The sequence below is a fragment of the Oryctolagus cuniculus genome, chromosome X (assembly GCF_964237555.1).
Source record: "Oryctolagus cuniculus chromosome X, mOryCun1.1, whole genome shotgun sequence".
Taxonomy (NCBI): Eukaryota; Metazoa; Chordata; class Mammalia; order Lagomorpha; family Leporidae; genus Oryctolagus; species Oryctolagus cuniculus.
Window position 1 is genome coordinate 64,894,480 of NC_091453.1, and position 20,575 is coordinate 64,915,054.

At 39.7% G+C, this 20,575-nt stretch overlaps 1 protein-coding gene and 1 pseudogene across 1 annotated transcript in view; one reads left to right on the top strand and one right to left on the bottom strand.

The window, feature by feature from the left end:
• Positions 1–20,575, top strand: part of CHM (CHM Rab escort protein) — a 208,804-nt gene that overhangs the window by 41,638 nt on the left and 146,591 nt on the right. The gene's annotated exons all lie outside the window — the stretch shown is intronic.
• Positions 11,007–12,420, bottom strand: LOC100351789 (sorting nexin-8 pseudogene; annotated as a pseudogene).

Here is a 20,575-nt window from a genome sequence, read left to right on the forward strand (position 1 = left end):
GGCAGCCTCGTGCCTCCAAGGTCTTGGGCTGGTGGTGGCTGCTCAAGTTTGAATAGGAGCTTGGTGTTGACTACCACACTGGCTGCTGTGCTGATTATTTATGGCTTCCCAAGCCAGGACACAGGTGATTATGCTGCTGAGGACCTGAGGGAATTACAAATCCTTTGGAGATCCTAATGCTGTGGCCATGAACAGGAGAGTAGATTTCCTGAAAAAGGAACTTGTCTGCTTGTCCCCAGTTGGTTCTTGAGAGATGAAGGAGATGGGGAAGGGTTTTCCCAGGGTATTCAGCATTTTTGTAGGAGCTGTAGCTTGAGACAGAACACAGGTGGCCATCTTAGTAGTACTGGGTGGCCACCAGCTAGCCTTTGGAGGGGATAGCTGCAATGCTCATGCTTGTGGGCTAGTGGAAACCTTGATGTGACCCCTTCATGGGGCATCCAGGATGGGAGCACTAAGCCATTGACAGAGGACACTTTCGGAAGCCACTCTACCACCCAGTGGCATGCAGGCTCATTATGTCTTTTCCTTGCCTTAAAATTGCTTTCCTATTTCTCATCTTTCTACCTTTGATGCTGCATTCTGGGTAATTTCCTCAGCTTTATCTTCCAGCTTCCTAGTTGCAAATTGTAATCCATAGGTCAGTGATTTGTCTGTAAATAAAGTCTTACTGGGACACAACTATGACTAAATGTACACATGTACACAAGTATGTACTTGTTTACATTCACACTACAAAGGGAGTTGAGTAGCTAGCAGGGACAATGTGGCCTGCAAAACCTAAAGTATTTACTAGCTGGCTCTTTATAAAAGCACTTGGCAGGGGCTAGCATTGTAGCATAGCAGGTTAAGCTGTGCATCCCATATTGAAGTTCATCCCATATTGAAGTGCCAGTTTGAGTCCCAGTTATTCCTTTTTCAGTCTGTCTTTCGGCAAATGCACCTGGAAAAATAACAGAAGGTCTCCCAAGTACTTGGGTCCCTGCCACCCACAGGATGGAGTTACTGGCTCCTGGCTTTTGGTCAGTCCAGACCTAGCTGTCGTGGCCTTTTGAGGAGTAACCCAGTGGATGGAAGATCTTGTCCCCTCTCTGCCTGCCTTCCTTTCAAATAAATAAACAAATTTTTTTTTTTTAAAAAACCCCTCTTTTCTAGTTAATAAATTCTTTCTTCATAAGTGTCTGGTTTTCTATTTGGCCTAGCTGTCATTTTAATTTCAGTGACTCTGATTTCCAGTTTTTCTCTTTTCTTTATTTTTAAAAGTTGTCATTTTCTTTGCCTGTGTTTCAGTTCATTCTTTCATTTTGTTTAACATTTTAAAACATACTTGTTTTATAGCTTCTATCAGTACTTTTACTATGTAAACTTATTGGAGAGTGTAATTCTGTTTTTTGTTTTCTTTCTGCCTTCAGGGTCAATATTTTTCTGTGAAAAGTTGAGGGTTTTCTTTTTAAAGTGTGGCTTTATCTGTGGGAAACCTATGTTCTCCTAGCGTGGTTTTGCATTTCCTTTTTGCGTCCTCATCCAGTCCTATTACTGGCTGTATTATTTTCCTACTGCTGCTGTAACAAATCACCACAAATGTAGTAGCTTAACACAATACAACTTTATCTTTTTACAGTTCTCTAGATCATAAGTCTGACATGTCTTAAGGGGCTAAAATCAAGGTGTAGGCACTGCCGAATTTCTTTTGGAGTTCTCATCTGTTTGTCTTTTTCAGTGTCTGGAAGCCACCAGCATTCCTTGGCTCACGACTTCCATCATCCCATCTTGTGCTTTTGACTCTCTTGTCTTCCTTTTAGAAGTAACTTTGTGATTACGCTGGGGCCCACCGGAATAATCTTCCCATCTCAAAATCTTTAATCAAGTCAGCAAGATTTCTTTAGCCAGGCAAAATAACATTCAAGCTCCTGAGGGTTAGGCTGTGGACATCTTTGGGGAGCCGTTATTCTATCTATCTATCACACTGATTGGCCCAAAGCAATTTTATGTTAATTTGTAGGCTTGGAAGTTCCTAGTCTGTGTCCGTATATAAATTAAACACTTGTGTCCACTTGTGGTACAAGTTTACAGTTATAAGTTCTCAGGGAAATTTACCCCTGCACCTATAGTCATGCTTAAGCAACATCCTGGCATGTTCCCTCATGGAATATACACTATCCTCTCATATCTTTACGACTTTCTTCATGCTAATCCCTATCCTACGCTTAGAATTCTTATTCCTCCTTCGAGACCCAGCTGAAATACGGACTCTAATGAAGCCTTTCTTGACAGTCTTAGTAACACCAATTTTTCTATTTATGCTTTAAAATGTTTGCACATCTGTAACATTTTTCACATTATTAGGATTTAGAGATATGTTGGCCCTATGAGATTCAGGAGGATCAAAACTGTATCTTATTCATCTGTATATCTCTAGTATGTAAGAATGCTTGGGATATAGTAGTTACTCCATAAACATTAGCTACATGGGTAAAACTAAAGATTGTTTCTATGTGTAAAATCACTGTGCTGTTGGAAAATTTATAGTTGCCTAATATTTGCTCAGTGAAGCATTGGTTCCATGCTGATAAAATGCTGATTCATAAATTCATAATATTTTAGAAGGGAGTCATCTGTTGATGATAAAGTAAAATTGAGGTTTGCCCTTTCAACAAGCAGATAATAGTAGGATGTAGGCCAAAATTAAGATCTTCTTATTTCCATTCTAGAATTCTTTTTTTTTTTTTTTAAGTTAACCTGTTTATCTGAAAGGCAGAGTTACAGAAAGAGAGGGAGAGATGAGAGAGAGATCTTCTGTCCATTGGTTCACTTTTTACAGGGCCCTCGGCCAGAGCTGGGCCAGGCTGAAGCTGGGAGCCAGGAGCTTCATCTTGGTCTCCAAAGTGAGTAGCAGGGGCCTGAGTACTTGTCCATCGGCTGCTGCCTTTCTAGGCACATGAGAAGAGAGCTTTATTAGAAGTGGAGCAGCCAGGACACGAATCAGCACCCATGTGGGATGCTGGCGTCGCAGGTAGTGGCTTAACCTGCTGTGTCACAACACCAGCTCCCCCCTCCCCCCCCAGTATTCTTTGAAATATTATTGCGTACTAACTTTGCTGTTGAAGACAATTTATATTATTCAACTAATTGTAACTTATAGACATACTACACAATTATTATAATTTTGGTTATTGCTCAATAAAGTTCCGTTAAATGGCTAGAATCATGCTTCTCAAGCAGTTCTGGCACTTTCTGGTGTGGTGGTGGAATCTGAAGACACAAGAGTAACACTGGAGCATTTGCCTGGTGTATGGATTTTTAAAAAAGATTTATTTATATATTCGAAATGCAGAGTGACAGTTTTATCTGCTGATTCACTCCCCAGATGGCTGTAGTGGCTAGGGCTGGTCCAGGCTGTAGCCAGGAGTCCAGACCTCTATCTGGGTCTCCCACATGGGTGGTAGGGATCAAGTACTTGGGCCACCTTCTGTGTTTTCCCAGGTATATCAACAGGGAGCTGGATCAAAAGCAGAGCAGCCTGGACTCTAACCAAGCACTCTGATATGAGATGCTGGCAGTGCAGGTAGTAGCTTAACCTACTGCACCACAACACTGGTCCCCAAGATATATAAATTTTATTAACCTGAACATTTTAAAAAATTTTAATCTAATTTAGATTTACAATGAACTGGAAAATTAAATCAAATTTTCTGTATATATTTCATTCAGCTTCCCCAATCATAGTATATTATATATCCATAGTACAGTTACCAAAACAAAGATATTCATATTGATGGAATACTTTTGATGAAACTACAGACTTTACTTGAACTTCACTAATTTTTCCAAAGTTATGATTTTCTGTTCCAGGATCTGGTCCAAGATCCCACTTTGCATTTAGTTAATAGATTATCTCCCCAGTATATGCTGCAGCAGTGTTTGCTCGATGATGATTTTTCATATTAATGTATTTATTCTAATTTTTCTGTGAAGAAGAGCTATTTCTTTTCCCTCTACTCTTTTCTTTCTTTTTAAAAAATCGTTTTTTATTTATTGAAAGGCAGATTGACAGATAGAACGAGATGATCTATCTGCTGGTTCACTCCCCAGGTGGATACAACAGGACTGGGTTAGGCTGAAGCCGGTAACTAGGAGCTCCATCCAGGTATCCTTTGTGGGTGACAGGACTCCAGGCACTTGGACCATCAACCACTGCCTTCCTAAGGTGCATTAGCAGGGAGCTGGATCAGAAGTGGAGAAACTGGCACTTGCTTACAACTGGATGCCTGTATTGTAAGCAACAGCTTAATACTCTGTGCCATGGTGCCCCCCTCCCTCTACTTCTTTATTTATTCAGTTATTTATATCAATATGGTCTCATGGATATTTATTTTATTCTGTGGTTACAATCCATTACTACTATTGCTTGTTTTGTTGCTCAAATAATTCTGCCTTTGATGATTGAGTTCCTTAAAGTTGGTATGTTTGTGCTTTTGAAGTGTCCCATCCTTGTTTGAGCATTTCCTTACTTTCTGACACCATGAGATGTAGAATCAACCCCTTATCTAGGGGTCCTGCCTGTATGCATTTAGTAAATAAGATTTGAGTAATAGGTGTGCTCATTTCTACTGGGGTGCTAATGCTTCAAGGTTCCCTTGGTGGTCCTTATGTATATGACTTATCAATACACATACATCTATGTCTCTGTACCTGTCTGTGTTAAAAGTCACAAATCTATGTTGGTACTTTGAATTAAATTGAATATATTTAAAAATATCATGTCAAAAAGGATTTATGATGCAGTTAAGATGCAAAATTACCAGATTTTGAAAGATGATCCATGAAAATTCAACATCATTTTATGGTCATGTACTGCAAACCTATATTCTGACTTTCACTAGTGTAAGCTTTCTCTTTTTTTCTTAAAGTTTTATTTATTTATTTGAAAGAGTTACAGAGAGGCAGAGGCAGAGAGAGAGAGAGAGAGAGAGAGAGGTTTTCCATCTACTGGTTCACTCCCCAGAGTGGTTGGAGCTGCTCCTATCCGAAGCCAGGAGCCAGTAGCTTCTTCTGAGTCTCCCACGCAGGTGCAGGGACTTGGGCCATCTTCTACTGCTTTCCCAGGCCATAGCAGAGAGCTGGATAGGAAGTGGAGTAGCTGGGACTTGAACCGGTGCTCATATGGGCTGCCAGCACTGCAGGTGGCGCTTTACCTGCTATGCCACAGTGCCGTCCCCGTAAGCTTTCTCTTAAGCCATGAGTGCTGCCTTGAAAGAAATATTGAAGAGGCTTTTATTAGTATATACTTTATCTGCTCTGGGAAGTTTGGAAGCTCAGTGAATACCCTCTCGATATATGATTCAATATAAGAGTGTTTAAATGTGGAAGGACCAGGAATTTGTTCCATGGTAAGGGTCAGAATTTGTAACCCTAACAGTTTTGCTAGATATATGTCATTGAACATATAGGATATTGGATAAAGTGAATTGATCCTTGCAGCTCATTAATGTTGCAAGAACAACAGCAGTTGGTGCATATCCTAGCATCATCTTGTCATATGAGGACTTTCCTTGTCTTTTTTGCCTGACAGGGTACCATCTGTGGTCTGCCATAAATGCTGTTTGCAGTGTAAGGTTGAAGAGAGCTTACCTCTCAATTTTTTTTATGACATAAGTGCTTTTTTAAAAATTTTATTTGTTACACAAGTTTCATATATTTCATATATACAGATTTAGAACATAGTGGCACTTCCCAACCCCCCTTCCTGCCCATGCTACAACCCTTCCTCCCTCTCTCTCTTGCTTCCCAACTCTTAATTTTTACACAGATCTATTTTCAGTATACTTAATAATCATATAGTTAACTGTACTCTAAGTAAAAGAGTTCAATAAATAGTATGAAGAGAAAAAGAAAACAAAACCACTGTTCTTCAATGGAAGAGACAATAGCTATAAACAATCATGAAATCTCGAAATGTCTATTTCACTCCAATGCATTACATTTCTGGTACTCTATTAGTTACCTTGGATCAGGGAAAACATATGGTATGTGTCTGTTGGGCTTACTTCACTAAGTATAATGGTTTCCAGTTGTGTCCATCTCTTTGCAAAAGAAAGGATTTCGTTTTTTTTTTTAACAACTGAGTAGTACTGCATAGTTTATATATATCATAATTTCTTTATTCAGTCAGCAGTTGATGGACATCTGGGTTGGTTCCATATCTTAGCTATTGTGAATTGTGCTGCAGTGAACTTGAGGTACAGATAACTCTTTCATATGCTGATTTCTGTTGGTTTGGGTAAATTCCCAGGAATGGGATGACTAGATCATATGGTAGGTCTATATTCAGATTTCTGAAGTATCTCCATACTGTCTTCTACAGTGGCTGCATCAGTTTGCATTCCCACCAACAGTGGACCAGCATACCTTTTTCCTCACATCCTTGCTAGCATTCGTCATTTCTTGATTTCTGATGAAAGCCATTCTAACTGGAGTGAGGTGAAACCTGATTATGGTTTTGATTTGCATTTCTCTGAGCATTTTCTCAAGTGTCTGTTGGCCATTTGAATTCCCTATTTTGAAAAATGGCTGTTCAAGTCCTTGGCCCATTTCTTAACTGGATTGTTTGTTTTGTTGTTTTGAATTTCTATAGATTCTGGATGTTAACCATTTATCAGTTGCATAGTTTGCAAATATTTTCTCATATTCTGTCTATTGCTTCTTCACTTTGCTGAGTGTTTCTTTTGCAGTACAGATGCTTCTCAGCTTGATATAATCCCATTTGTCCATTTTGACTTTTATTGCCTGTGCCTCTAAGGGTCTTTTCCAAGAAGTCTTTGCCTATGCCATTGTCTTGCAGAGTTTCCCCCATGTTCTCTAATGATTCGATGGTATTGAGTCATAGATTAGGTCTTTGATACATTTTGAGTGGATTTTTGTGGAGGGTGTAAGGTAGGGGTCTAATTTCATACTTCTGCAAGTGGAGATCCAGTTTCCCCAGCATCATTTGTTAAAGAGACTGTCCTTGCTCCGGGGATTGCTTTTCTCGCCTTTGTCAAAGATAAGTTGGTTGTAGATGCATGGATTGATTTCTGGAATTTCTATTCTGTTGCATTGGTCTACACATCTGTTTTTGTGCCAGTACCAGGCTGTTTTGATTATAACTGCCTTGTAGTAGGTCTTGAAATCAGGTATTGTGATGCCTCCAGCTTTATTTTTGGTGTATATGATTGCTTTAGCTATTTGGGTTCTCTTGTGTTTCCATATGAATTTTAGCATCATTTTTCAAGATCCGCAAAGAATGTTCTTGGTATCTTGATTGGGATCACATTGAATCTGTGAACTACTTTTGGTAATATGGACATTTTGATGATGTTGATTCTTCCAATCCATAAACATGGAAGATTTGTCCATTTTTTAATCTTTTCTTCTATTTCTTCCTTTAGTGTTTTGTAATTCTCATCGTGGAGATCTTTGACATCCTTGGTTAAATTTATTCCAAGATATTTAATTCTTTTTGGAGCTGTTATGAATGGGACTGATCTTAAAAGTTCTTTATCAGCCATGACATTATCTGTGTATACAAAGGCTATTGATTTTTCTGTGTTGATTTTATATCCTGCCACTTAACCAAACTATTTTATGAGTTCTAATAGTCTCTCAGTGGAGTCTTTTGGATCCCCTATGTATAGGATCATGTCACCTTCAAATAGGTATATTTTGGTTTCCTCCTTTCCAATTTGTATCCCTTTGATTTCTTTTTCTTGCGTAATGGCTCTGGCTCAAACTTCCAGGACTACATTAAATAGCAATGGTAAGAGTGGGCATCCTTATCTGGTTCTGGATCTCTGTGGGAATGCTTCCAACTTTTCTCTTTTCAATAGGATTCTGCCCATGGGTTTGTCATAAATTATCTTGATTGTGTTGAGGAATGTTCCTTGTATTCCCAGTTTGTTTGGAATTTTCATCATGAAAGGGTGTTGTATTTTATCAAATGCTTTCTTTGGATCTACTGAGATAACTATATGTTTTTTGTTTGTCAGTTTTTTAATGTGATCTATCACATTGATTGATTTGTGATTGTTGAACCATTCCTGGATACCAGGAATAAATCTACTTGGTCTGTGTGAATGAGCTTTCTGATGTGTTGTGGATTAGATTAGCTAATATTTTGTTGAAGATTTTTGCATCTAAGTTTCATCAGGGACTCTTGGTCTATAGTTTTCTTTCTGTGTTGCGTCCTTTTCTGGCTTAGGAATTAAGGTGATGCTGGCTTCATAGAAGGAGTTTGGGAGGATTCCTTCCCTTTCAATTGTTTTGGATAGCTTGAGAAAAATGGAGTTCTTTCTTCTTTAAATGTCTGGTAGAATTCACCAGTGATGCCTTCCGGTCCTGGGCTTTTCTTTTTTGGGAGAATCTTTATTACTGAATGCATTTCCATCTTTGTTATTGGTCTATTTAGGTTTTCTGTGTCTTCATGGATCAATTTAGGTAGGTTGTATGTGTCCATGATCTATTTAGGTTTCTTTTAGGTTTCCCAATTTGTTGGCATATAGCTCTTTCTAGTAATTCCTGATGATTGTTTTTATTTCTGTGATGTCTGTTGTTATTTCTTTTTGCTTCTCTAATTTTATTGATTTGGGTCCCCCCGTGCCCTGGCGTTTTGGTTAGTTTGGCCAACCAGTGGTGTATCAGTTTTGTTTATTATTTCAAAAACAAAAAAAGCTCTTCACTGATTTTTTTTTGTAATTTTTTGGTTTCAACTTTGTTTATTCTCTAATTTCAATTATTTCTTTCCTCCTATTAATTTTGGATTTTTTTTTTGTTGTTGTTTTTCTAGGTCCTTGCAATACATTGATAGCTCAATTATTTGGTACCTTTCCAGTTTCTCATGTAGGCAATGATTGTTATAAATTTACCTCTTAACACTGCTTTTGCTGTTTCCCATAAGTTTTGATGTGTCTTCGTTTGTTTCCTAAATTTCTTGATTTCTCTTCTGATTTCTTCTGTGACCCACTAGTCACAGGAGCATGTTGTTCAGTCTCCATGTTTTGCATATGATCTAGAAGTTATTGAGTTGTTGATTTCCAGCTTTATTCCATTGTGCTCAGAGAAGATGCATAATATGATTTTTTTTTAATTTGCTGAGACTTGCTTTATGACCTAGCATATGGTCTAGCCTAGAGAAAGTTCCATGCACTTCTCACCATGAGGTGAGAAGTTCTGTAAATATCTGTTATGTTCATTTGATCTATAGTGTCGATTAACTCTGTTGTTTCCTTATGGATTTTCTGTCTGGTTGATCTGTCCATTGCTGAAAGTGGGGTATTTAAGTCCCCAGTTAATATTGTATTGGAGTCTATGTCTCCCTTTAGCCCCATTAACATTTCTTTTAAACAGCCAAGTGCCCTGGAATTAGGTGCATATAAGTTTATAATAGTTATATCTTCCTGTTGAATTGACCCCTTAATCATTATAAAGTGCCCTTCTTTGTCTCTTTTAACAGTTTTTCTGTTAAAGTCTATTTTGTCTGATATTAAGATGGCTACGCCAGCTCTTTTTTGGTTTATGTTGGCATAGAAAATATTTTTCCAATCTTTCAGTTTTAGTCTGCATGCATCTTTGTTGGTGAGAAGCATTTCTTGTAGGCAGCAAATAGATAGGTCTTGTTTTTTAATCCATTCAGCCAGTCTATCTTTCCAGGAAGTGTTTGCTGAGGGGCTGAATGTGAAGTGAAGGGTGAGTACAGCTGCCTGCCCAGGGGGCCAGACTGGTAGAGCATGCAGTATTCAGTGAGATGCTCACCATGGACTCCTGACAGTAACCAGAGGGTGACAGTGTTTTTTAAAAAGATTTATTTATTTGAAAGCCAGGGTTGGAGAGAGGAGAGGCAGAGAGACAGAGGGAAGGGAGGGAGGGAGGAAGGGGGGATATCTTCCATCCTCTGTTTCACTCCCCAAATGTCCACAATGGTCAGGACAAAGCGAGGCGCTTCATCTGGGTCTCCCATGTGGATGGCCAAGGCCCAGCCAGCTAGACCATCTTCTGCTGCTTTTTCTTGGTCATTAGCAGGGAGTTGGGTAGGAAGTGGAGGAGCCAGGACTCAAACTGGTGTGCATATGGATAAAGTGGTGATTTATTCTGCTACACCACTGTGCCAGCCCTGGGGTGACATGTTTTCATCCTGCATAGCACACAGTAGTTAAGAAGCTGCTTGGATTCCTTGAGGCATAGAAGTCACAAAGTTCTCTCCTGTTGAGTGGAAAGTACAAGGTGTGAGACCTGACAGGCTTGTGTTTCTCTTAAGGGATGCAAAGAAGACAGACCCAGAGGAGAATTACTAAACTGGTACCAGAGGTTCTCCTGGGGTGGCGAGTGCTGGTCATCTCCCGGCTGTGCAGCTTCTTAGACCCTCTCTACAAAGGGACAGCATCGACGCCTTTGGGGCAGGCTGGCGCTGCTTGCTTGTCTGATGCTGCAGCAGCACTGTATGCTCCTGTGGCTAGATGAGCCCCACAACTTCCTTCAGGGTCAGCCGGTAGGGAAACTGCCCGCAGAATGAGTCAGAAGAGGCCCAACACATCTGTCCTCTCCAAACAGCCAACACTGGAATGGGCTCTGAGGCAGACCCAGAGTAATAACGAGAGCTGCTCCCTCAGCAGAGACCACGGGAGTCTGAGGCATGAGCTTGTGTTCTCAGCAAGGCGTGCAGCTGGATGGACATTTCCCCCGGGTACCCAGGATCCGAGCACAGGGCCCAGGCTCTGCAGCAGGCGCTCCCGTCCCTGCTACCTGACTTGTGGCTGGCTCAGCAGGCCTGGGAGAGGTCACCTGGCAGAGTACAAGGGACTGGACCTGTGCTCCTCCTCAGAACCCGACCCTCATCAAGAATTCCGGGGTTCAAGCTGGCTGCATCAGCTCTGCCAAGGCCGTCCATGTGACGTCTCACCTCACAGCCCCTGCTCTTCCTGCTTACCCGTGCCTTGCCTGACCTGTGTCTCTTCTCTCTGCCTTCTGCCCACCCCTCAGTTCACAGGGATCTGGAAGAGGAGAGTGGTCAGAGTGTGGACACGCTGCACAAGGTGGGCCACATTGTGTTTGAGTTCATGGGTGACCCCAAGCGGATGGACGTACACATCTTCTGTACGACCATGTGCAGGGTAAACCTCCTTGTGCCCTTGGATCTGGGAGTTCATAATGGCCCCGGGAAGGTGGGAGGTGAGGGCCAGGTGCAGGCAGTACAGGGAGAAGAAGTTTCACAGCTGCATGGTTTGTATCAGGTGCTCTTGTTCCATGGTGTGGGATTCCATCTGCTCCACAGCCTCGGGCTCACGGTTCTGCACTGTGGCGCTCATCATCTGCTCCTTCATCAGGCTGTACTTGTGCAAGGCCCTCTGGTGCTTGTGCAGCATACCCTTCTTGTGCCGCTTACACAGGTCTTTATAGGACTGCTGCAAATCCAGGAAATGTTTTAATTTCTCTACCACATTGTTCTCTTCCTGTTTGCTCCACCATGCAGCCTTGTTGGTGAACAGTACGAACTCTACAGACAGGCCCTTCAGCGCCTGCTTCAAGGAGCCCCATGTTGTGCTGTGCAGGGTGGCCCAGGAGGCCTCCTGGACACCACCAGTGGGGTGATGTCAGACCCTAAGACACTCAACGCCTTCCCGAAGATAAGGAGGTCTGTACACAGCACGGGCTGCCATCTGCTCGGCGCTGTCGCAGAGCTTCTGGAAGCTGTTGTAGGTGTTCTGGATGAGCTCCCGTCTGATGGCAAACTGAGTGTGGATGTCAGCCAGTAGGAAGTCCTTGGCCCTGGCTGCCTGCTGAAGTTCACAAACTCATCTCCAAGGCACTGGGCCAACCCCTTGAGCTTGTTCTGCACTTCAGGGCCGCTGAAGGAGAGGAAGAGCTTGAGTAAGCTGTCCTCGCAGAGTGGTGGGTGCTGGGCCACCAGGTTGAGGAAGCGTTCAGGGCCCTCCTGCGGCCCTTGATGAACTAACTCCCTGTCGGCTCCTTGCATCCTCTTGGGTGGCAGGGTTGGTAGCATGTATTAGGGGTACTCGTGCAGCAGTATTTTCTGGAAGACCACAAAGTCACTGTGCGTTTTGTACATGGGTGACTGGATGCACTGACTATTCCACATCCTTCAGGAAGAGGCCCTTCTTCTCAAGGATGAGCTCCAGCTGCATGCGTCCTTGGCCAGCAGGTCCTGCAGGGTGTAGGGCAGCAGCAGCAGGTTCCCCTGAGGCATTTGCATTTGAGTGGGATCTGGGTCCCTCTGCTTGATAACCTGGGGCATCCACAAGGCGCCTGCCAGGGGATCCGCCTCCTTGTCAGCCTCTGCTTCAGCTGCCTCATAGCTGGTGCTGCGGACAGCGGGTCCATCGCCCTGCCAGACCTCTTGGAAGAAGAGGCTAAAAAAATTCTGCAGAACATGTTTGGCTTATTTTCACCTTTTTTTTTTTTTTTTAATTCCAGTCATGAAGAATGAGTAATATTTGCTATTACTTTTCTTTATTTTAAGACTGTCTTGTGGCCTGCACTGTGGCATAGCGGGTTAACCTGCAGTGCCGGCATCCCATATAGGTGCCGATTTGAGACCCCCAGCTGCTCCATTTCCAATCCAGCTCTCTGGTATGGCCTGGGAAAGTAGTGGAAGGTGGCCCAAGTCCTTGGGGCCCTGCACCGATGTTGGAGACCCAGGAGAAGCTCCTGGCTTCGGATCAGCCCAGCTCCCACTGTTTCGGCCATTCAGGGAATGAACTGGCAGATAGAAGACATCTCTTTTCTCTGCCTCTGCCTCTCTGTAACTCTGCCTTTCAAATAAATATATATATATTTTTTTAAAAAGACTGTCTAAACTGTATAATATGGAACAGTGAGGATATATTGCGGAGAAGATGTTAAACTATGGTGCATGAGCCAACTGCCTGTTTTGTGAATAAAGTTTTATTTAAAAAATTCCCATTCATTTTTATATATCCATGTCTAATTTTGCTATAAAATGACAGTATTGAGTAGTTACAACAGAGACTGTATGGCCTGCCAAAAGTAAAATATTTACTGTGGGACATTTTGTAGGAAAGTTTGCTGATCTTGGCTCTAGAGAATATTTTTAGACCCGTTTTAACAGTATAATATATAATAGTGTCTTCTCTATTAGGGTAGATAGTAAGGGGAGGAGCAGGGAAGAATTAAATGATTTGTATTTTAAAATTTATTAACATTTTTCTTTTTAAGTTTTATTTTACAAAATAATATATTCACTAAATCATGAAGACAAAAATCAGAAGACTGCTGTAATTTTTTTTTTTTTTTTGGCAGGTAGAGTGGACAGTGAGAGAGAGAGACAGAGAAAGGTCTTCCTTTACCGTTGGCTCACCGCTGCAGCCGGTGCACCGTGCTGATCTGAAGCCGGGAGCCAGGTGCTTCTCCTGGTCTCCCATGCATGTGTAGGGCCCGAGCTCTTGGGCCATCATCTACTGTACTCCCGGGCCACAGCAGAGAGCTGGACTGGAAGAGGGGCAACCGGGACAGAATCCGCTGCCCCGACCGGGACTAGAACCTGGTGTGCCGGCACCGCAAGGCGGAGGATTAGCCTATTGAGCTGCGGCGCCGGCTGTGCTGTCACTTTTTTTAAATGCTCATACATGCCATGAAACGTTAGTGATAGCAGTGTTCTATGGTATGCCATACTAGTTAGAATGAAAGAATGAGGGACTGTGATAAAAAGACCCAACACAGTGTCCTGAAGAACAGTTAATCAAAATTTTGTGTCATTAAATCGGATGTGGAGAGTTCAGGGCTGATGAGGTCATAGCTCCATGAGGACTTGGGTTACTTTCCTCCCATTTCCTTACCATCCTCTAATTTTGTTATTTTATTTATTATTATTTTATTTGGAATTTTCTTTGCACAGTGTAAACTGCCCCACAGGTTGCTCAGGTTCCATTTTCCAGGAAGTAGGTAGTGTGCAGATGTTTGTCTTTGTAGGTCCTGGGCCAGGCGTATGCTGTCTCTGCTTGTATCCTCTGGACTGAAGTTTCATTATTTGTCAGTTATGGTTGTATGGAGACATAAACTCCATCTCTAAGCTGAAGGCCACATGTCTTACTCAGCTCTGGAAGAAAGGACAATTTAGGTAGATGGGTAGTGGTTCCTACAAGTCTTGATTTTACAAAAAATGTATTTGTAACAACATTTTTGCATCTCAAAAATAGGATTTTTCAGTTAATGAAAATGGGTTGCATAGTTTTTTGTGCAAATGAACACACTACCATTTATTTAACCAGTTCTCTACTCTTGCATATTAAACTGTTTTTAGTTTCCTGTTAGAAAGAAAATATGAAAACCCATGTACATATAGTTTTCTTTATTAAGATCTAATATTTTGAAAAAGAGGCCTTGTCCCAGATTTTTAGCATATTTGTATATTTCTAAAATGGTGTTGGAATCTTTTTCTTTAATTTAAACCACTGTCACAGTCAGTTTTGCTGCTGAGCTTGTATAACTCCTGTGTCTCAAAACAGAATGCTATTATGGTAAGTAATTAGATAAATTCACTTTTCTTTTTCTTGCAGGAAGATTTATCTAGGTAGTCTGGATAGTAAACAAGAACATGAAATATAATTTCATCCTGATAAACTGTTAAGCAGTTATTCTTAATTTGTTTAAAGATTTTATTTTTTTTCTGTTTAAATATTTTCCTACATTACAGTGTTGAAAACTAAATGAGCAAAAATTATAAAAATAACAGCAAACAAAAATGCATTTTGGGCATTTTATGTGCATGTTTTTCATTTATGACCTTGTGAAGATTAACTCTACCTTTAATCTTCTGCCATTGTTTGCATTTCTGTTCCTTTCAAGTGATGATGGTGGATGGTTCTGAAGCAGCCCATTATAAAAATACCAAGTACAACCTCTGTTGATTCATAAACATTGTCCATGAGTCACTATCAACAGCAGCTAATCTTATTCAAAATAGTCACTTACTTGTTGTGTTGCCATAAACTCTATGGACAGATTTTAAACTAAAGTTAACTTATGCCAAATTGTAATTGAAGGAGCTCCATTTTTGTGTGCCAGCTATCTGTCTCAAAAATTGTAAAAATCTGTGGATCTTTTCAGAGAGCTTCATTTACTGTAGATAATAGTGAGCTGTTGACAAGTGAAATTTCAAGAATAGATGTGATTTAGAAGAACAATTTGCATTTCAAAATGTAGATATTGGCATTTACTTTAAACTTGAATTTGATAGAGAGGTGCAACAATACCAGAAGTTTATATGTGAACAAAATCTACTTTTGCTAATACGTTGTTCATCTGCATGATGTTGGTTGATTTTTTTTTCCTGTCATTGTTTGGTGTGATTTTCTTTCCTATCCCTCTTCACTTTCCACTACATACTACTTTAGATAAAGAGAGAAAATGAACTAAATTCATTTAAAACATGATGTTACTTCATTATATTCATTTAAATTCAGTTTTTCTGTCTTTATTAAAAGGACAGTAATAAATATTTGTGGTCTTTAAATCTTTATAAGTTCAGTGGATTTATAATGTGGATCCAAATATTTATAAGAATACAGTTGTTGATGTTAAATCTTATGTAATTAACCATGTTATTCCTAAAAATTAAAACATTGAAACACTTTAATAATTTTACAAAAGGGGCATATTCATCAAAAGATATTACCTTGTGAGGTTAAGACCTGATTATGTCCCTGTATATTACGCGTCTGTTCCTGGACTAGATTTTGTTTTGGTCTGACAAACGAAATTTTTTTCTTGTTAGGAGTTATGATAGAGAAATGACCGTGGATCTTTGTCTCTGGAGTAATTCTTTGCTTCTTTGGAAAAAAATCATTTTATCCAACCATAAAAATTGTCTATGCATATTTCATAAAACTTTAAGCAAAGTCTATGTCTATATATTAACATACACAAAAATATACATAATCCTTCTTACATAGCACTTCTGTAAGACTAATGATAGTTTGGTATATTCTGTCTGGAGCCCTTAAGGGATATAGTTTCATGACAGAGAAATGAATGTATGTCTTAAAGGGTAAAATGAATTGATGTAGTGGAAATATACTGATTCACCATCTCTTCTATATATTTGCTCATTATTTAAAAATATTGTTTAATAGTATGTATGCCATAGCACTACTAGTGAAGGAAAATTCAAAAAACTTTTTGTTTTTTACAAATATATAGTTGACCAAAACTAAAAGACTAAATGAGATCAGATGGGAAGGTATAAGGAAAATTCATCCCAGTTTATTTCTTGAACGTTGTAAAGTTATGGTGAAGTCATTTTTAATTTTATTTTTCCCCCAAACCTTTTATTTAAGGTATACAAACTTCATGCATTTCGTAAATATAACTTTAGGAACATAATGATTCTTCCCACAATACTCACCCTCCCACCTGCACTCCCATCCTTCTTCCTCCTCCCTCTCCTATTCTCATTCATATTTTTTTCTAAGATCTATTTTCAATTTACTTTATGCACATATGATTAACTCTATAAGTAAAGAGTTCAACAAATAGTATGAAAAAAAACTTCCTCAACAGTGGAGACGAGGGCTGTTCAAAGTCATCGAATCTCAAAGTGTCAATTTTAATTCTATAGATTACCTTTTAGGTGCTCTATTATTTACTATAAATCAGGGAGAACATATGATATTTGTCTTTTGGGACTGGCTTATTTTACTAAGTATGCTGCTTCCCAGTTTTATCCATTTTTTTGCAAACAACAGGATTTCATTTTTTTTTTTTTTACTGCTGTGTAGTATTCAATGGTGTACATATCCAATACTTTCTTTATCCAGTCTTCATTTGACAGGCATTTGGGTTGATTCCATGTCTTATCTTTTGTGAATTGAGCTGCAATAACTATGGGGGTACAAATAACTCTTTCTTATGCTGATTTCATTTCCCTTGGGTAAATTCCCAGGAATGGGATGGCTGGGTCGTATGGTAGGTCTTTATTCAGATTTCTTCTGGTATCTCCGTACTATCTTCCACAGTGGCTTTACCAGTTTACATTCCCAACAGCTATGGATTAGGGTACACTTTCCCCTACATCATCACCAGCATTTGTTTGTTGATTTCTATATGAAAGCCATTCTAATGGGGGTGAGGTGAAACCTCATTGTGGTTTTGATTTGCATTTACCTAATAGCTAGTGATACTGAACATTTTTTAATGTGTCTGTTGGCTCTTTGGATTTCTTCTTTTGAAAAATGTTTAAGTCCTTGGCTCATCTCTTAAGTGGGTAGTTTGTTTTGTTGTTGTGGAGTTTCTTGATCTCTATATATCCTGGTTATTAATACTTTATCAGTTGTATAGTTTGCAAATAATTTTTCCCATTCTGTTGGTTGCCTCTTCACTTTGCTGACTGTTTCTTTTGCAATATAGAAGCTTGATTGGAAGCTTCCAGGACTTGAACCAGCACCCATATGGGGTATTGACACTGCAGGCAGTGGCTTTACCTGCTACGCCACAGTGCCGGCCCCTCCATAAGTTTTGATAAGTTGTATTGTCTTCATTTGTTTCCAGAAATTTTTTGATTTCTCTTTTGATTTCTTCTATGACCCGCTGCAAATAGTCATTTTAAAGTGTGGCTTGAATCCCTGCTGTGCCATTGAATATTATCAGATTTTCTTTTAGTATTCCCATGTTTAAGAGAGTTACAATTTCTTCCTCCAGGGTTCTGTAAGGTAGGGTAAGTAGTAGTGGTGGTGGTGGGGGGGGGCTTTGTGCTCAGTATTTCTCCACCATTGATTTGACATTGTGTTGACATCGCGGTTCCTATGTGTCAGTGTTCATTATTGCGTTGAGGCACTGACTTGGGAAACCCTAAAATTTGTCAAGAATTGTCAGTTCTCAAAAAAATAGACACATTGTAGTTAGGAACTAGTGTAAAATCAAATGAGATTATATGCTTTGTTAGTCACTGGGTATCGAGGTTAATAATAAAACAGACTATGACTCCCTTTCCTTATGATGCACCCTGGACCCTAAGAAGGGATATAGATATTAAACATCCTTAAATTTTATATTAAACATCCTTACATTTTATATAACAGATTGTACTATAAAGGTAAAAAGGGGAGTAATACAAAAGAATAATAGGGGTGTCATTTAGATTTGGTGTGAAGGGGGTGGATGAGTAGGAGTGGCTATAAGAATTCTCTATTGACTTTTCATGTGATATGAGGCTGAAGATCTTTGAGAGCTAGCATAATTTTCCCCTCAATCCTTTTATAGAAAGAGTTATTTTATTTCTTAGTAAAGGCAAATTTTTTTTGGCTTAATATATACTACACTTAATAATTGAATCACCTCAAATTGCACCTGAAGTTTTCTGTCAAATCAGTTTTAGGGAATTTTTCTGCCATGGAAATTAACTGTGCATATGTGTGCATATGTAGAGTTAAGTGAAAAATGTAGGTCTGATGCCATGCTTCTGTGATGAAAGGACAAAAACTCTGTGTAGATATTCAGTGATTATTAGCTTTAAAAAATAAAGAAACCAGTAGTGATTCAATAAATACTTTTTTTTTTTTTTTTGACAGGCAGAGTGGACAGTGAGAGACAGAGAGAAAGGTCTTCCTTTTCCGTTGGTTCATCCCCCAGTGGCCGCTGTGGCCGGTGCGCTGCAGCCGGCGCACCGTGCTGATCCGAAGCCAGGAGCCAGGTGCTTCTCCTGGTCTCCCATGCATGTGCAGGGCCCAAGGACTTGAGCCATCCTCCCTCCACTGCACTCCCGGGCCACAGCAGAGAGCTGGACTGGAAGAGGAGCAACCAGAACAGAATCCGGCGCCCCAACTGGGACTAGAACCCGGGGTGCCGGTGCCGCAGGCGGAGGATTAGCCTATTGAGCTGCGGTGCCGGCCAATAAATACTCTTAACTGTGAAGTTTCTTTTTATTTGCTTTTGGTTTATGAAAATTGAGGGCAAAAATTCCTGATTCTCATCTACTAAAATACACATAAGAAGTACTTCAAAATGTTTGTGGAAAATGGAATTAACAATAAGTTCATTTTGGTATAAAACATTTTGAAATCTATAGCTTTTCCACAATATATGTTTTGATGACCTTTTAAAGACAATTTGGATATATTTCAAAATTGTACCAAATTAAACTTTTAATTCCATTTTCCATGAACTTTTTGAAGTTCCCTTCTATACATGAATAAGGTAGCTCAAACAAAAATATTTTAAAGGTTTTAGATTCAGTACTACTATAGTGGAACAGGGACATAAAGAAAATTATCTTATTTAGATAAAGAAACTTAATACTCTTCTGTAAGAGTGAGAAAAATGGTTAAGTCTCAAAGAATAAAGTGTAACTCTAGTTTTCTCCTTGCCTTATTTCTCAATGTTGAAGACAAATTTCATGATGTCCATGGAACTAATTTATAAGTGAAAGTGATTTACATTTGTCTAACCTAATCTAGTATTCAAGATGTAAACTATCAGAGACAATGTAATGTAAAAATAGCTGCTGCTTACTGAATATTTCCTATGATGCTATGGCAGATACCATACAAATGTTATTTTTGCCACATTTCTCTAATAGAAGCATAATCACTCCTGTTATAGTTCCTTTCTTTGCTACTATAATGAAATACCTGAGGCAGGCTACCTTTGAAGAAAGACTTATTTAGCTCATAGTTCTGGAGTTTCAGTGGCATGGTGTTGTTATCAGTGTGGCTGTGATGAGGACCTTGTGGTAGATGATGCTTTTGAGAGGAAGCAATCACATCTTAAAACAGGAAGCCAGACACTGATTCAGGGGTTGGGCTTGCTTTTTTTTTTTTCCACAGACATCATGATTTGTTTAGTTATCTACATCAGATTTCAAAATTCATAAAAATTGTATATATTTATGGGGTATCTTGTGATGTTTCAATACACATGTAATTTATGTAATGTCCAATGAAAGTAGATACATCTGTCTTCTCAAATCCTTAGTATTTCTTTATGGTAAAAACTTTCAAAACCCTATCATTCAGGGTTTTTTTTTTGTTTTTGTTTTTGTTTTTTTAATTTTTAAAAGCTGAGTCTCCCTCTTGTGAGAGTGCAGCAGTCCTGAGAGAGCTACCTCCTCTTCAGAGAGCAGCTCCCCTAATGACCTAAAGGCCTCTCACTAGGCCTAGCTCTTAAAGGTTCCACATCATATTTCCACACTGCCTCTGAGGACCAAAGCTCCAACATATGAATCTTTGGAGGAAAAAAACTGTACTCAAAACATAGCACCTCCTTTTGCAGAAGAGGAAACAAATTCTAAGAAGTGAAACAATTTGTCCAATATCACTAGTCTATTGGGGCTAAGAACCAGATCTTGAGCCTCAGTTGATATTATTGCAAAGCTTGGGCCCTTTTTTTTTTTTTTAAGGGAGAGTGTTTATTGGGGGAAACCAACAAGTTATGAGGGAGAGTGTTTATTGGGGGAAACCAACAGATCTGAGCGAAGGGACGAAGAAGGAAAAGAGGGAGAAGGAGAGTATAAGAGAGAGATCAAGAGACAAAGCCTGTTCAGGAACAGATCCTCTTAAAACTTTGCCTGTGGGGC